The sequence below is a fragment of the Piliocolobus tephrosceles genome, chromosome 18 (genome assembly GCF_002776525.5).
Source record: "Piliocolobus tephrosceles isolate RC106 chromosome 18, ASM277652v3, whole genome shotgun sequence".
NCBI classification, from domain to species: domain Eukaryota; kingdom Metazoa; phylum Chordata; class Mammalia; order Primates; family Cercopithecidae; genus Piliocolobus; species Piliocolobus tephrosceles.
Window position 1 is genome coordinate 57,291,859 of NC_045451.1, and position 16,263 is coordinate 57,308,121.

Here is a 16,263-nt window from a genome sequence, read left to right on the forward strand (position 1 = left end):
GACCTCAGGTGATCCACCCGCCTCAGCCTCCCAAAGTGCTGGGATTATAGGCATGAGCCACTGCGTCTGGCCAAAACTGAGGCAATGCTTGGGGTTGGCACGGACTGAAAAAAGGAGCAATCCTGGAAAGGACCTCATTTATGAGCCTATGGTAGAAGTCCACACAATCATTCTTTCAAACTGGTTTCTAACGACAGCCCCCAAACCATCAGGGACAGATGACCCTACCCACACAACATGTCCATTATTTTCTCCAGGGTAAAAAGTTCTTTTTCTTTCTCTTAGCATCATAATTGAAATGATAATAACTCATCTCCTCTACACTTCTCTCCTTTGTTATAGACACTTGTAGTACTAAAAGAGTAGGAAACCAATCTTAGGTTTTTCTTATTGTTATCTGATTCCACTCAATCCTGCCTAAGAAGAGCAACTATTATTCATATCTGTTCTACATGTATATATGTTACATACCAGACACTGCTTGTGAGGCATACAAAGAAAATTCCTGAATTGTTGCCTAAGGATGTTCAGAGGTAACTTGTGAAATAAACAAATGAGCTGTACCATTAAAGGTAACTGGAGGAATGGAGCAACGTGGACTGCCTGGTCCCCTCCTCAGTCTAAGGCACATAACCCCATGAAGTAAGGTGGCTACACTGGAGAAAATCACATCCACACTGAGTCTAGAAAAAGGAAAAAAGGAAACACTAAAAGATTATCCTGGGTTGGCCGGGCGCGGTGGCTCATGCCTGTAATCCCAGCACTTTGGGAGGCCAAGGCGGGCGGATCACGAGGTCAGGAGATTGAGACCATCCTGGCTAACATGGTGAATCCCTGTCGCTACTAAAAATATAAAAAATTAGCCAGGCGTGGTGGCGGGTGCCTGTAGTCCCAGCTACTCGGGAGGCTGAGGCAGGAGAATGGCGTAAACCCGGGAGGCGGAGCTTGCAGTGAGCAGAGATGGCACCACTGCACTCCAGCCTGGGTGACAGAGCAAGACTCTGTCAAAAAAAAAAAAAAAAAAAAAGAGTATCCTGGGTTAGTAGAGAAACTGAGCTTTAAGATAAAGGAAGCTGCTATGTTGAAAGATTAAACAAGGAAAACTAAGTTCTAATGTGGACACAGAAAGGTCTTGGTAGGGAAAAGAAATGAAGAGTGAGGTGCATCACCAAGGGGCATCTTTCTGGGTTACAAGAAGCAAAACCAAACGCAATGCCTGTTTCTTAAACATTTGTCTTGTGCCAAGTGCTCTACGTGGCTCCTCTCATTTCATCTTCCGCACAGCACTATGACATATGAATCTGAGTTAGTATCCCCATTCTGCAGACAAAGAAACTGAGGCTTGTCTAAGGACACACAGCTAATAAACAGGTGGTTACGGATTCCACCCAACTGTTGAGTTCCAGAGCTTATGGATTTAAGCACCACACTTGCACTGTCTCCACAATCCTAATTGTAAATTCCCAGAATCAGGTCCGGTGACCCATCTCTTGCAGCATAGCTACATCTAAATTACATTTCCGTGTATTTCGCAAACATCTACATGGATATTCTGTAAGTACTTCTTTTTGAAAATGTCCAAAAACATCTCTTTATCTTCTACCACCCAATGCGCACCTCTTCCTGCATTCTCTAATTCAAAAAAGGTATCATCTTTCTCCCAGTAAACTATCTTTAATCAGGGGAATATCTCTCAATATACAAGCAGTTGCTAAATTTTGTCTGGCCTTCTTTTGAGATATTTCATATGATTCTAAAGTCACTTTCTATTATAGCTGGCCTATCCCTGTTCTCTCCTCCTGCAATTGACTACCCACCTGCCTCACACTGCCAGTGGGGCTTTGACACCAATGATGGAAACCCTCAGTGATAAGTCAGTTAAGTGTACATGCTCTGGAATCAGATAACCAGGCTTCAAATCCAGGTTTCCATATTTACTAACAATGTGACCTTCAGCAGTAACTGAAATATCCTTGGTTTCAGTTCCTAAACACATTAAATTGGGATAACGATAGTACCTATCTCATAAAGTCATTGGAAAAATTAAATGAGACACTTCCGCTTGAGACACAGGAGAAGGCCCCTATGAAATGTCATTAAGATCGTTGAAGTTAATGACAGGGTTTCTTCCCTGATCAAAAGCCTCTGTTGACTCCATTTTGCTTACAAAGTGAAGTTGGAAGAAACGTTCATCATGATATTCAAATCCCAAAAGAAAATTGCCTTAATCTACCTTTCTAGACTTCTCTTATATCCAAGTTCTCCTCCCCAACTATGCTGTGCTCTAACCAGAAACCATTCACAACACCAGCACAAGGTGTTCCTTGTGCCCGGAACAGCCTTCACCCATATCAGCGATCAAATGTGACCCTTGGGCCTAAACATCACCTTCTCTGCGAGTCATTCAAATATCCCCTTCTTCCAGACACCCCAGTGGTCTCTCATAGGGCTCTGTTCCACCTGTGCCTTCATCGCTAGATTGCAGGTAGCCTTGTTGACTGCACTCTATCTCCCATGACTTTTTTTTTTTTTTTTTTTTTTTTGCGGTGTTATACTGTACTGGCTGTAAAGGAAACCTTCATTCTGCACCCTTCCATCCTCAACTCTCGTGTGCCAGGCACCTCTTACTCTATACCCATAGTCACTCCCACAACTATACTTTTCCCTGTGAACAGCAGCACTGGGAGTGATTCTCTCACTCCCCACAAATGCCAACCATCTTCCTTCTCAAATACACCTGGTCAACACTGACCCACGCCTTGGAAGTTGGCACAGCCAGTACTAGCATAGGATGACAAATGACTTGCACCAGCCCTAATCAAGACTAAGTTATCTAATAACTTATGGGATTTTCTCCATCCACACAGTAGTTTCTTAAGAAACGAAATTAAAATACAGCAGTGGTTCTCAAACCTGTCTGCACATTGAAATCACTTGGGAAGCTGTATTAGTTTCCTAGGCTTCCATAACAACATACTATGAAGTGGATGGCTTAAAACAACAGAAATTCAGTGTCTTACCATTCTGGAGGATAGAAGTCTGAAATCAAAATGTCAGCAAGGCCATGGCTCCCTCTGAAACCTTTAGGGGAGGATCCTTCCTTGCCTGCTCCTAGCTTCTGGTGGTTTGCCAGCAATCTTGTACATTTCTTGGCTTGCAGATGCATGACTCCAATCTCTGTCTTCATCATCCCATGGCATTCTCCCATGAAGCTTTAAGGAATTCTAATGCTTCAAGGGCATGCATGATGTGGCAAAGAAGATGGAGATGGAGACTAGAAAAACAAGAGAAAGCAGGAGAAGATGGGAAATTAGAAGCCAAAGAAAACTGCCTTCACCTACCATTCTGGACTTCTTTTCTTTTGCGTACACTCTCTTCTCCAGCTATGCTGTGCTCTAATCAGAGGCCACTCACAACTCACCAGGCCCCAACTTCACATGGCCATCTGTTTATAAGGACACCAGTCCTATTGATTAAGGGCACACTCTACTCCAATATGACTTCATTTAACTTTAGCAGTTACATCCTGCAATTACCTATTTAGGAATAAGGTCACATTCAGAAGTATCAAGGTTTAGGGCATCAACATATCTTTTTGGGGGCACCCAGCTCAATTCATAAATGAAGTTTTTGAAAATGCTGTAATGTTCCACACCCAGAGACTGTAATTTAATTGGTCTAGGGTGCAGCCTGGTCTTCTGAAATTTTTTAAATTTTTTAAATTCTTTAAGCAATTCTAATATGCAAACAAGTTTTAAAACCAAATGTCAGGGGTTCATATCAAAGGGTTTTGGGGTCAGGGTGCCTGGCATTGAATCATGCCTACACCACTTACAAGATGAGTGACCTTGGGAAATGTGTATAACCTCTCTGTGCCTCAGTTTCCACCACTGAAAACAGAGATAATAATATTTAATAGTACTTGCCCCATAGAGAGGGTATAGGAATTAAATTAGGTTATACAGGAGAGCATTTAGAAATATGCCTGAAATCATATTGCCCCTATTATTACTACAGTTCAGGCATACTTGCACCCTACCTTTAAAAGCCTCAATGGCAATATTCAATGAAGACTGTTTAGTCTCTATGTTAGAGATGGGACAAAGAGAGCACATAGATATTCAATAATTTACTCAGAAGTCTGTGAGGAGCCCTAGAAAGAAATTCAGGTCTCCTGTGTACAGTTCACAGCCCAGAACCCCAGGAAGCCAGAGGTTTTCCATCCAGGTCCCAGGGGCCACCATGATGTGGGGTGAGGGTGAAGGACTGGGGTGGAACAGCTCAGTTTTATCTGCTTCACATGTTGATACCCTAAACGATTTTGTTTGAAAAGGGACCAGGGCTTCCCATGGCTTAAAAAAATAAAAATAAAAAATAAAAAAAATAGAAAGCACTGTGCCTGATTATGTCACCATAAACCTTCTAAACTGACAGTTTATCCTGGCTTCTGCCTCCTCACTTTTCCCCGTGGAGCAGAAAAGCCCCAGAGAATTTCAGGTGGCTGAGGGCACTCCAAAAGAGGAGGTGAGCGGATGTCTCCACATTCTGTAAGAAGAGGAATGCAGACAAACTGCAGCATTTCAAAATGTCTGCCCTCTGCTCATTACTAAAATTTGTGTAAGGGGGACCGAGAATTAAGACCTCCCAAAGCTCCAATCAGAGTCATCTCCACTGAGAAACGCAAGATGAAATGGACGGAGCACTCTCTTACAGCTTCTAATCACCGAAAAGTTCAGGAAATTGGAAACGCCCCAGAAACAACATGACATATCAAATATCAGAGCCTGGGTGATCCATCACCATCGTCATCACTGTGGTCATTACCATTCACTTCCACTCTGCGGACAGCCCGTAAATCAGCTTGTAGAGCTCTTTGGGATCACTGAGTGAGAAGCACTAAATAAATGTCAGCTGGGATCATTAGAGATACCTTTCACTTCAGACAGATAAATGTTAGTGAGTCCGTGGTCAAGGAAGCACCAATAGGGACCTTAGCTATTTGCAGGGGCCCCAAGATACTAATAATGGTTTGCACAGTCAGAAAATTAAGATAGAAAAGGAAAGGCCCTTCTTATCCCACAATATTAAAAATACTCCACAAGCATAAAAACTCATTTACTGTACTTGGCTTGTGAAGGGACATATTTCTTGTTCAGTGAAGTTCCTCCATGATGGTGATCTGAAAACAGGCAGAGAGCCAAATAATTTGTAATATGCCAGTGCATCAGGACAAAACTTTGAAACCTTCACTAAGGACATTGGGACCAAGCCAAGGATGCTTACAGGAAAGGCCACTGCCTGTGTGCTCCATTCCACCACCGTGAGCCCTCTGGTATCTTTTTGCTTAGCCTTCTCTTCTCAAGTGTTAGCTCTATGCAGTGTGTCTATTGTGTACATAACAGGCAGCTCTCCAACAGCAGCTCCAGAAGTGAAGGTTGGGTCTAGGGATTATGACTGCTTCTATGGAAGATTGCCCAGGACTTCCCAGCATTCGGACACTGTGTTTTCTAGACCCGAATTGATCAGTCTCTTTGTTCAGAAAGACAAACCTTCATCTTCTAACATACTCCCTTGTGTGTTTGCATCTGTGTGTTACTTTGGCCTAGGTTATTGGTTTCTATTGAACTAAGTACCAGGCCCACATGGAGGAGGGGACTGTCTTTTTAGTAGGTTTTCTATCGTTCATTGTTTGCTGAGTGCATTCTCAGTACAGTATTGGACAGATCTTCAAGGTCCTTTGAGGCAGAAAGTCCAAAATAAGGAGACAGAAGTGACTCATACAGAAACTGCTCTGCTGGGAAGAAAAGCCAAGTTGTTCATGGCCTGTACATGAGCCAGGTGGGTGGGAGTATGTTTATGCTAGAACTTCCAAAGACTAACTTCCAGTGAGGCCCTCTGGGGACACGAGACTCTAGTCAAGTCTGTCTTTGGGGAAATGCTTCTTCCTGCCTAATACAAGGCAAGGCCACATGGGGATTCTGGAATTTCCCTTTTAACAATTACACGGATTATATTTGTCACTGGGACACAAACACCTTTTTCAATGCTATATTTATTTTATGCTTAGAAATGAGATAGAATTACAAAGGCGAGAATGGAAAAAGTTTAGAATTCAGAAAAGAATATATCAGCATATTGGGCTCAATTCTGTTCTTCAAGGTTTCTCTTTAGATGGGATGAGGCTTTAAGCATTAAGAACCATTCTATCTTTCAAATTGCATTCCAAGAACCCCCATACAGCCGCCACGGAGAGCCTACTGGAACCTGAGCTTCAGTGATACAGTTGTTTACCCATTGGAAGCGGAGATGGCAAAACCTAGTGAATTATTTTAGAATATAGGTAATTCGATGACATTGTGTTTACTTTTGACACAAACACAATGCAGGCTGGCCTCTTAGTGGGAAGGGAGAATTGGATCCTTCTTTTCTTTTTCTCCCCAACTCTTGTCCACATTACCTATTTGTTGTTACTAATTCAGTATAGGTTGGAGTGTGGGAAAAGGGGAGGAAAAAAAGGAATAAGAAAACTCTTCCCTTATGTAAATCAGGACTGCCCTAAGATGGTTTTTTGCTCTTTGGGCCAAGCAGATGTTCAAAGCTGATTCTTTCTTTCTCATGGGCATTTTTGTGAATTTACCTGAGGCTCCCTTCCCAGGCTTCATCTAGCTGAAACTTCTGTAATTTTAGAAATTTTTCCTCTATTTGCCACTTAATCCTCACCATCATCCCTGGGTTTTCTTGCAATCTACTCTACATAAACTCTTTCCTGTGGGAGTTCCATTATATCTTCCAAATGTCCCTCGATCTTGAAAGACCAAAATGCTGGAAAGAAGAAAAACAGATAGAAGTGAACACTACACTAGTTTCTACTTGCCACCCTCAGGGCATTTGCCAATTTGCTTTGTGGAACATAGATGCTGAACAAAGATCAGCAGCCAAGAGTTTCTAACAGTCTCATTGGCAGGGGAGTTGAAAATTGGTGGATAGGGCTACCAAGGACGCTACAACTTGAGAACTCGTGATCTGAAAGAAAAGCTAACTGCAGAGATGTAAAGTGGGTATTATATGTGCAATTTTTCCTTGAGGTATTTTCCAGCTTCTAACTGCACATGTGTGAGGCAAGTTGCCAAGAAAACAAGTAAAAAGCAGCTGCTAAGAAGCTAAAAATCTAAGCAGACATTTCAGTAGTCTCATGGTGCTGGAAAAAATTGAAGTTCATAGCCTGCCAAGAAAGAGAATCTCTAATAAACATACTAGACTCACCCTTGAGCTCCTTGAAGGGATAGGCTCTAGGAATAAAGACGAACCTAAAATAGACCAGTTCTCACAAACCCTAACATTGAATCTGAAATCCAAATCCAATAGATCAAGATAATCTTCCTGTGGTCTATATGCCTGTCAGAAGAAAATCAAATCCTCTCTACAGGGAGATGTCATCCACAGCATCTACAATTTTTTGGCAGACATTATAATGTCTGCCATTTGGTCACATTTACCAAACATGCCAGAATACAAGATCAAATGACCAAAAACAACAGTTGAAAAAAAAAACTGACTTTAGAAACAGACTCAAAGGCAAATATTTAAGTTCAAATTATTGGACATAAAGTTTCAAATAACTATAAATAACATAATCAAAATAGACAAAAAGATGAAAAATTTCATCCAACTACTGAAATCCATTATCATCATCAGAAAACTCAGAGTTTAATAATCCAACACTGAAATTAAAAATCCAACTGGATTGAAATTCAGTTGGATTTAAAAGCACATTAGATATAGCAGAAGAAAAAATTAGTGATCTGGAAAGTAGATCAGTAGAAAATATTCAGGTTGATACTTTTCAGAGATATAGAATAAACAACACAGAAAAAGAGTTTAAGAGACATACGAAACATGATGAAAATAACTTTCATAAGTGTAGTTGTAGTCTATAAAGGTGAGAGATAACTGCACAGAAGAAACACTGTGAGAATTTTCCAAAACAAGCAAAAGATATTAGTAAATTGACACTCTACAAATTCTGAGCAAAATAAATACAGATAAAGCTAACCCACAAACACTAAAAAGTATCTTATAAACAGACAGAAAACAAACACATGATGTTCAGAGAGACACAATATAACTATGGCTGAGTTTTCAATAGAAACAGTGAACAAAAGTGCCAGCTACTCGGGAGGCTGAGGCAGGAGAATGGCATAAACCCGGGAGGCGGAGCTTGCAGTGAACTGAGATCCGGCCACTGCACTCCAGCCCGGGCGACAGAGCGAGACACCGTCTCAAAAAAAAAAAAAAAAAAAAAAAAGCTAAAAGAAAATTATTGCCAACCTAGAATTGTGTACACAAGGAAAATAGCTTTCAACAATAAAGGCTAAGCAGACAATTTCAAACAAGCACTTAACAAGCAGGAACAACAACAACAACAATTGCACAAGAAAAATGATCGTAGATGAAAACATGTTACTCCAAGTAAAGACAGGCTACAGGGAATTTTGCAGTCTTAAGTGCATAAACTAGAAATGAAAAGAAAACTTACCATCTCTAACACAAGTATTAACATCAAGTTAGCAAAACTGCAAATTAACCCAAGAGAAAGGAGGAGGTAGGTGGGAGAAAAATAGAAATAAAAACAAAAATTATTGAAATAGAAAGGAATCATCTAATAGAAAAAAGGCAACAAATATTTGAAAATATTATTAAAATTAATAAATACTTAGCAAGACTAATAAAGAAAAAAGAGAATGAGGAACATATTACTAATACTAAAAACAAGGAAGAGGCTATCACTGCAGATTCTGGAAATATTTAAAAAGAGGTTAATACAAACTTATGATCCTAAACTTAACTAAATTTATTGACTACATTTATGACTGTCACTTTGCAGAACTGTTTGGCAATATAGACTAATGCTAAACATAAGCATGTTCCATAACCCAGCAATTTCTCTTCTAGGCAACTCAACAGAAATGTATGCATATATTCACTAAGATATATAAAAATATGTTCTAGCATCAATATTTCTTTTTTTAACTTTTATTTTAGGTTCAGGGGTACATGTGCAGGTTTGTTAAATAGGTAAACTTCTGTCACAGGCATTTGTTGTACAGATTATTTCATTATCCAGGTACTAAGCTTAGTACTGAATAGTTTTGTCTTCTGATCCCTCCCTCCTTCCACCCTCCACCCTCAAGTAGGCCCCAGTGTGTGCTGTTCCCCTTTGTGTTCTCATCATTTAGCTCTCTCTTATAAGCGAGAACATGCAGTATTGGTTTTCTATTCCTGTGTTAGCTTGCTAAGGATAATGACCTCCATCTCCATCCGTGTTCCTGCAAAGGACACAATCTTGTTCTTTTTTATGGTTGCATAGTATTCCATAGTGCATATATACCACATTTTCTTTATCCAATCTGCCATTGATGGCCATTTAGGGTGATTCCTTGCCTTTGCTATTGTGAATACTGCTGCAATGAACATACGCGTGCATGTGTCTTTATGGTAGAATGATTCATGTTCCTTTGGTTATATACCCAGTAAGGGGATTATTGGGTTGAATAGTAGTTCTGTTTTTATCTGTTTGAGGAATCGCCACACTGCTTTCCACAATGGTTGAACTAATTTACACTCCTGCCAATACTGTATAAGCATTCCCTTTTCTCTGCAACCTTACCAGCATCCGTTATTTTTTGACTTTTTAATAATAACTTTTATGACTGGTGTGAGATGGTATCTATTGTGGTTTTGATTTAGCAGCAATATTTCCAACAGCCTTAAAAATACCCAAATTTCTTATTAAAACAGAATATATACATAAATTAGGGTGTATTATTGAAAATTAATACCATTGTCAGCAATGCAAAAAACAAACTATGCTACACGTAATAATTAGGATGAATTTCAGAGCGGTCTGATCTCACAGACATCCAAGAGAATATACTGCATGATTCCATTTGTATAAATTTCAAAAACAGACAAATATAATCTTTGATGTAGAAGTCAGAATTAATGTTTTCTATGGGCAGAGATGGGTAGTGAGCAGTGGAGAGGTAATAACTTACTGAGGGTATGAAATAGACTTTTGGGAGGCTGATAATACACCGTGTTGATCTGGATGTAATTACATGAGATTTTCAGTTTTCCAAAAGTTAAGCAAACTGTACACCTATGATCCATGTACTTATATAAAAAAGCAAAGTGACTAGAATAGCTAAAATAATTTTGAAAAAGAAGATCAAAGTTGGAGTACTCACACTAACCTAAGACTCACTCTAAAGTGACAATCATTAAGACAGTGTTGTATTGGTGAAGAGCTAGACACATAAATCAATGGACAACAATAGAAAGTCTAGAAATAGATCCACACAAATATGGCCAATTGACTTTAGACAAAGGTGCAAAGACAATTCATTAAAGAAAGCATAGTAGCTTTCATCAAATGATGCTGAAACAGTTGGAATCCATATGTTAGAAAATGAACCTTGACCTGTACCTCACAATTTAAACAAAAATTTAGATCATAGATCTCAGTGTAAAATATAAAACTACAGAACTTCCAAAAAGAAAATCTTAGTAACCCTTGAGCTATGCAAACTTATTAAATAAGATGCCAAAAGCACAATCTATTTTAAAAAAGAGACAAACGTGGCCTTATCAAATACAAAAATGCTTGCCCTGTAAAAAACATTGTTAAGACAATGAAAAGACAAGCTACAGATAATATTTACAAGTTATGTACCTTACAAAGGACATGTATTCAGCAAATACAAAGAACTCTCAAAACTCCACAAAAGAAACACCACCACTTACACATACACAAATGGGCAAAATATTTAAATAGGCATTTCACTAGAGAAGATACATAGATGACAAAGACGTGCTGTTCAACATCATTAGTTAATAGAGAAATGCAAAGTAAAATCACACTAGGACACCATTACACACCTACTAAAAATGACTAGAATAAAAAACAAACAAACAAAAAGAGAGGACCAAGTGCTGGTAAGGATATAGACAAACCAGGAGTCTCATACATTGCTAGTAGGAATGCAAAATAATACAGCCACCCTGAAAAACTATTTGTCAGTTTCTTATAAAGTTAAAATACACTTGCCATATAACCCAGCAATCCCATACCTAGGTATTTACCCTAGAGAAATGAAAATTTATGCTCACACAAAAACTCTTACAGTCTATTAATAATTGTCAAAAACTAGAAACAATCCAAATGTCCTTCAACAGGTGGCTGAATGAACTGTGTACATCTACACAATAGAACACTACCCAGCAATAAAAAGGAATGAATTCTTGATGTACACAACATGGATAAATCTCAAAAGCATTATGCTAAGAGAAAGAAGCCAAACATAAAAGATTGCATGCTGTGTGATTCCATTTATATGACGTTCTGGAAAAGACAAAACTATAGGGCTGCAGAAAAGATCAGTAGTTGCCAGGGGTCAGGAGTCGAGGAGGATTCTGAGCGGCAGGAGGGACATTTTTTGGGGTGATGGAGCTGTTCTGTGTCCTGATTATAGTGGTGGCTACATTAATATGTACATATCCAGGCATAGAGCTATACATCTTTACAAAGTTAATTTTATATATGCTAAAATTTTTCAATGTTTAATAATTTTTAGGGTAGAACATTCTGCTTTTTATTTGCATTGTTCACAGCAAACTGAACACATCAGTGGAGCTTCAATGGCTATTGCTTTTAGACAATGGATATTTAAGGAAACTAATTTACTTCATCTCATAGTCATTAAGAAACTCAAAAAATAAACCCATGGAAAAAAGAAATAAAAGGTCAAACTTTAAGCTTCAGCTCTCTCTGAGAACTGTGTTTTGGCATTGACCATATCATTACCTACCTAGCTGTGAGGTCACACTTCTGCCCAGTTCATTAGAATTTACCTTTAATTCTATAGCAAACCATAACTGCAAAGCCAACATGTTCTAGTCAACATTTATTGCACTGGCATATTTCTTTCAAGGGCACAATTAAAGAAAACTAAAGAGACAGAGTCTCTCCAAAGTTCTTTGGATTAAGACTCTTAGTGATACTTTAAAATGTTTCATTCAGAGTATTATTTTGGGAACTTCCTCTAGCATTCTAGTGATTCACAGATTTTGAGACCATTAAAATATTTTTCTCAATTTTCCTTTCCTTATGCCACTTTGTTTTTTTTTTTCATTTTTACTTTAATTTTTAATTCTTGTGGGTACGTGGTAGGTGTTAAATATTTAATAATTTAAAGTTCCTATGTGCTTCATTGTATGGGTATATATATATTTATATGTATATGAATCGAATTCAAGTTGATTCATATATATGAATTTAATTCACTAAGACTAATACACATTAATATGTATGAGTTTATATGCATATTAGTCCTCAATTAAAAGTTTACAAAGAAAAAAAACAAAGCAAACAGACAGCAACAACAAAAGCAGCACCAGATAGGTTCTCTCTGCAATGGCTTCAGGAAATGTACAAACATCAGGCTAATGGAAAACATAGGAACTTTGCCCCAACAAACTGGGGAAGTGCTGGCCAATCCCAGTGTACCACCTGCTCTTCGCACTTGCTGTCAGGAAAATAATGCTGTATGCTGGGCCCTCCCAGGTGCAGCCATCTCTCCTACTCCCTAGCACTCCATCCTTTAGGTTAGCCAACTTCAGGAAACAAGTTCCACGCTCTCTAGGTCTCAGCAATGTCTCCTCACTTTTCTCGGGGTCAGGAGGCAGATGCACTCACCCACCCTTTTGAGGGAAGTCATAAGATGCACAGCACACCAGCAGCTCCATGTAAATCTGCCTCACAAAATCCCCTTCCTTTTCACTGTCCTACTTCTTTTCCTATTTCAGACCTGCTCAGAGATTCCAGGTGAGAGTTCCAAGAGTCTGGAAAAAAGGACTTGGCATTGTGATTTGAGATTTGCATTATCAATGGATTGCTGGTTTAGTAATTATCTGTGAATTCAGGTTAACAACCTGTGACACGTAGCAATCATTTAGCAATTCAATTTTTTTTTTTTTTTTTTTTTTTTTTTTTGAGACGGAGTCTCGGTCTGTCACCCGGGCTGGAGTGCAGTGGCCGGATCTAAGCTCACTGCAAGCTCCGCCTCCCGGGTTTATGCCATTCTCCTGCCTCAGCCTCCCGTGTAGCTGGGACTACAGGCGCCCGCCACCTTGCCCGGCTAGTTTTTTGTATTTTTTAGTAGAGACGGGGTTTCACCATCTTAGCCAGGATAGTCTCGATCTCCTGACCTCGTGATCCGCCCGCCTCGGCCTCCCAAAGTGCTGGGATTACAGGCTTGAGCCACCGTGCCCGGCCTAGCAATTCAATTTTTTAAGCACTCACAAAAAAAGAAAAGAAAACAGAGGGGCACCTTCTTTATTAATTTATTTTCTGTTATTCTATTTTATGTATTTTGTTAAACCTGTTTCTTTCTGTTTGTTAGATTAGATTACTGTTGTAGATCCATTAGGAAAAAAGAATACCACACTGCAGTGTGAAGGGCTGGCACACAGAGAAAGCCAGCTGGTCACCCAAGCAATTCACCACAGAGCAGAAGAATTCACCAAGCCCCAGGATTTTATTGTCAGAAACATTGTTAATACCTAGAGAACAAATGGATGGCTCAGGGGCACACTCACATTAATCAAGCTTGCAGAGCCTGAGATAGACAGGTAGATAGGTAGATCAGATAACACATTCATATATCGTATAAAAGCACATTAGCCAAGCTCAAAGATAGATTTATATACATAGCATACTATCAACTTATGAGCCTGATGTTTACTGTAAGCTTCCCACTACCTTCTCCACTTGTAATCAAAATAGATGGGAAACTAAGCCGTCCAAATGTAAACGGATATCAATGAAGACAGAAGGAAAGGAATTGAAGGGACCTAAAAAGTTTCTCTTAGAATCGGTGGTTTGCAGCACCATCCTTTCAAATAGGTACACCCTGGATAAGAAAACATGAAAACAGCCCCCCACCCCACACACCCTTTTTTCTTTTCTTTTCTTTTTTTTTTTTTTTTTGAGACATGGTCTCCTTCTGTTGCCCAGGCTGGAGTGCAGTGGCGTGATCTCAGCTCACTGCAGCCTTCGCCTCCCGAGTTCAGGGGATTCTCCTGCCTCAGCCTCCCGAGTAACTGGGATTACAGGCACGCACCACCACACCTGGCTAATTTTTGTATTTGTAATAGAGACGGGGTTTCACCATGTTGGCCAGGGTGGTCTTGTACTCCTGACCTCAAGTGATCTGCCCACCTCGGCCTCCCAATGTGCTGGGATTACAGGCGTGAGCCACTGTGCCCGACCAAAAAACCCATATTTTTGAGACTGCCTCACCAACACTCCCTCTCATCTGTATCAGGTTACTGCCTCTACAATTTCTTTTTGAGCTGAGTTCTGAAAGACAAGCAGAAAAGTTGCAGAGCTACCTATGGGGAATGCAGCATTACGGGTAGACAGAAGAACATAAGCAAAGAACCAGGGGCATAAAACAAGGTAAATAGCTGTGCAGACCTTTTGCAAAAGCAATGTGAATGGCAAAAGCAAGAAGGTGGCCAGAACTAAAAGAAGAAGCATGCATTGTGAGCCTCTTCTGTTACAGTTGCCAGAATGCAAAGATGACAGCTCTGGTCACGGCCCTCGAGGAGCCCACTGACTGGAAGGGGTTATACGCAGGTAAAGAAACAAGACAAAGAGGTGCTGTAACAGTGGTAGGGACAAAGTACTATTCTGAGCACAATCTCAACATAATTCTGCTGGCTTGGACCAATTCTAGCTCTTTTAGGTAGTAGCAAGTACAACAGAGTCTTCTATTCATTCTCTCTAGTTGGGGTTTAGGATTTCTCAGGACCTGCAAATTGAAATCGCTATGGGACGCGTGTGCCTTGCCTCTTCTTTTCTAGTTTTCGTTCCAGCCCAGTTAACAGTACTTATCTATAATAAAGTGCCTTTGTCCCAGCAGGGGCCATCGCCAAGTAAATGCAATGAGAGTTTTAAGGTTACTGAATCCACACCAAAAATCTTTCATATTTATCTAAAAAGCATGTAATTATAAAGAAAATACATACCTTGGGAATGAATAATTGAATCATAAAATCCATCAAATGTCATTTTACTCATTTTGCCCAAGTGTCTGCTCAAAATGATTCTAAGCAGTGTGACGTCAATATCTATTGAATGCCAACGTTACACAGGGATGCATAAATTACCCTCCCAGAGAATTAATGGCATATAAATATATCTCCATTAAATATGTTTCAAATTTGGTTGTTATACATTCACTACATGTATAGGTGCTTTTTTAAAAATTTTTTATTATACTTTAAGTTCTAGGGTACATGTGCACGGCTTTTAAAAGTTACATTTTGGGCCAAGTTGCCTTTGAAACCACAAGAGTTTTTTCTTTCTTTCTTTTCTGGAGCTGCAGTGGAGCCCCAGGCCAGGACTGTTATATATGGTGATGATAGCAGGCAGCTCAGATTACCCCAAGAACAACACCCAGGCAAGAGCACAGAGAGACGCTGCTTGTTCTAGGCGGCTATGAATTAGAGGCCTCATGGTTAGTTCTCGGAATATTTCTCAGGCAGTCTTTCAGGCTGCTCTCTCTGTGGGTTGGTTCATCTGGAGTTGATGAAGGAAGAAGTATTTCAGAGCCAGCATCTGCAGTTCTGTAGCCGTTTCACAGACACCTGGCGGTCCAGGCACCATTGTGGGTGGCTCTTCCTCCTCAACCTGGAGAGGGCTGGGTTTAATTCCTTCATGCTAACCTCCCATCACCACACTGTACCCACTGTTCAGCCTTCCTCCACTTTTGTTAGGGAGACATATTTTCTACCTTTCCTTGGTAAAGTAATAATCACCATTTCTAAAAAAGAAGATTCCAAGACATTGAGTCAGGGGTTGTTTGTTTTAATAAGCAACCATAGGAAGAAAGAGAAAGAAAGAATACCATCCTTTATTAAGCACATAATAATTCTTTCAATCCTCATACAACACCCCAGAGAGGCAGATACTGTTATTAGGACTCATGTAGGGAGCGGAGGGTAGTACTTAAAACCACTGAAACTAGAGTGAACTACATTTGCTCACAGCAAATGGCCACTCTCAGATGAAAATAAATGCAAAGCCTTGTTGATTAACTCAAAGCCACTCTCTCCCTGCATGCCCTGATCCCTCCCTCTCTTGCTGTCCTGACCTCAGCTTCTTTAAGGAAAAAGATGATTAGGGGTGAGGCTGTGGTC

The 16,263-nt window shown here is 39.8% G+C and overlaps 1 long non-coding RNA gene across 1 annotated transcript in view; it reads right to left on the minus strand.

The window, feature by feature from the left end:
• Nucleotides 1-3,109: 3,109 nt before the first annotated feature.
• LOC111539648 overlaps nt 3,110-16,263 on the minus strand; it is a 39,627-nt gene continuing 26,473 nt past the window's right edge. Inside the window, exon 3 of the long non-coding RNA XR_002730744.1 lies at nt 3,110-3,274. This is a non-coding gene — a long non-coding RNA (uncharacterized LOC111539648). The remainder of the gene's footprint in view (nt 3,275-16,263) is intronic.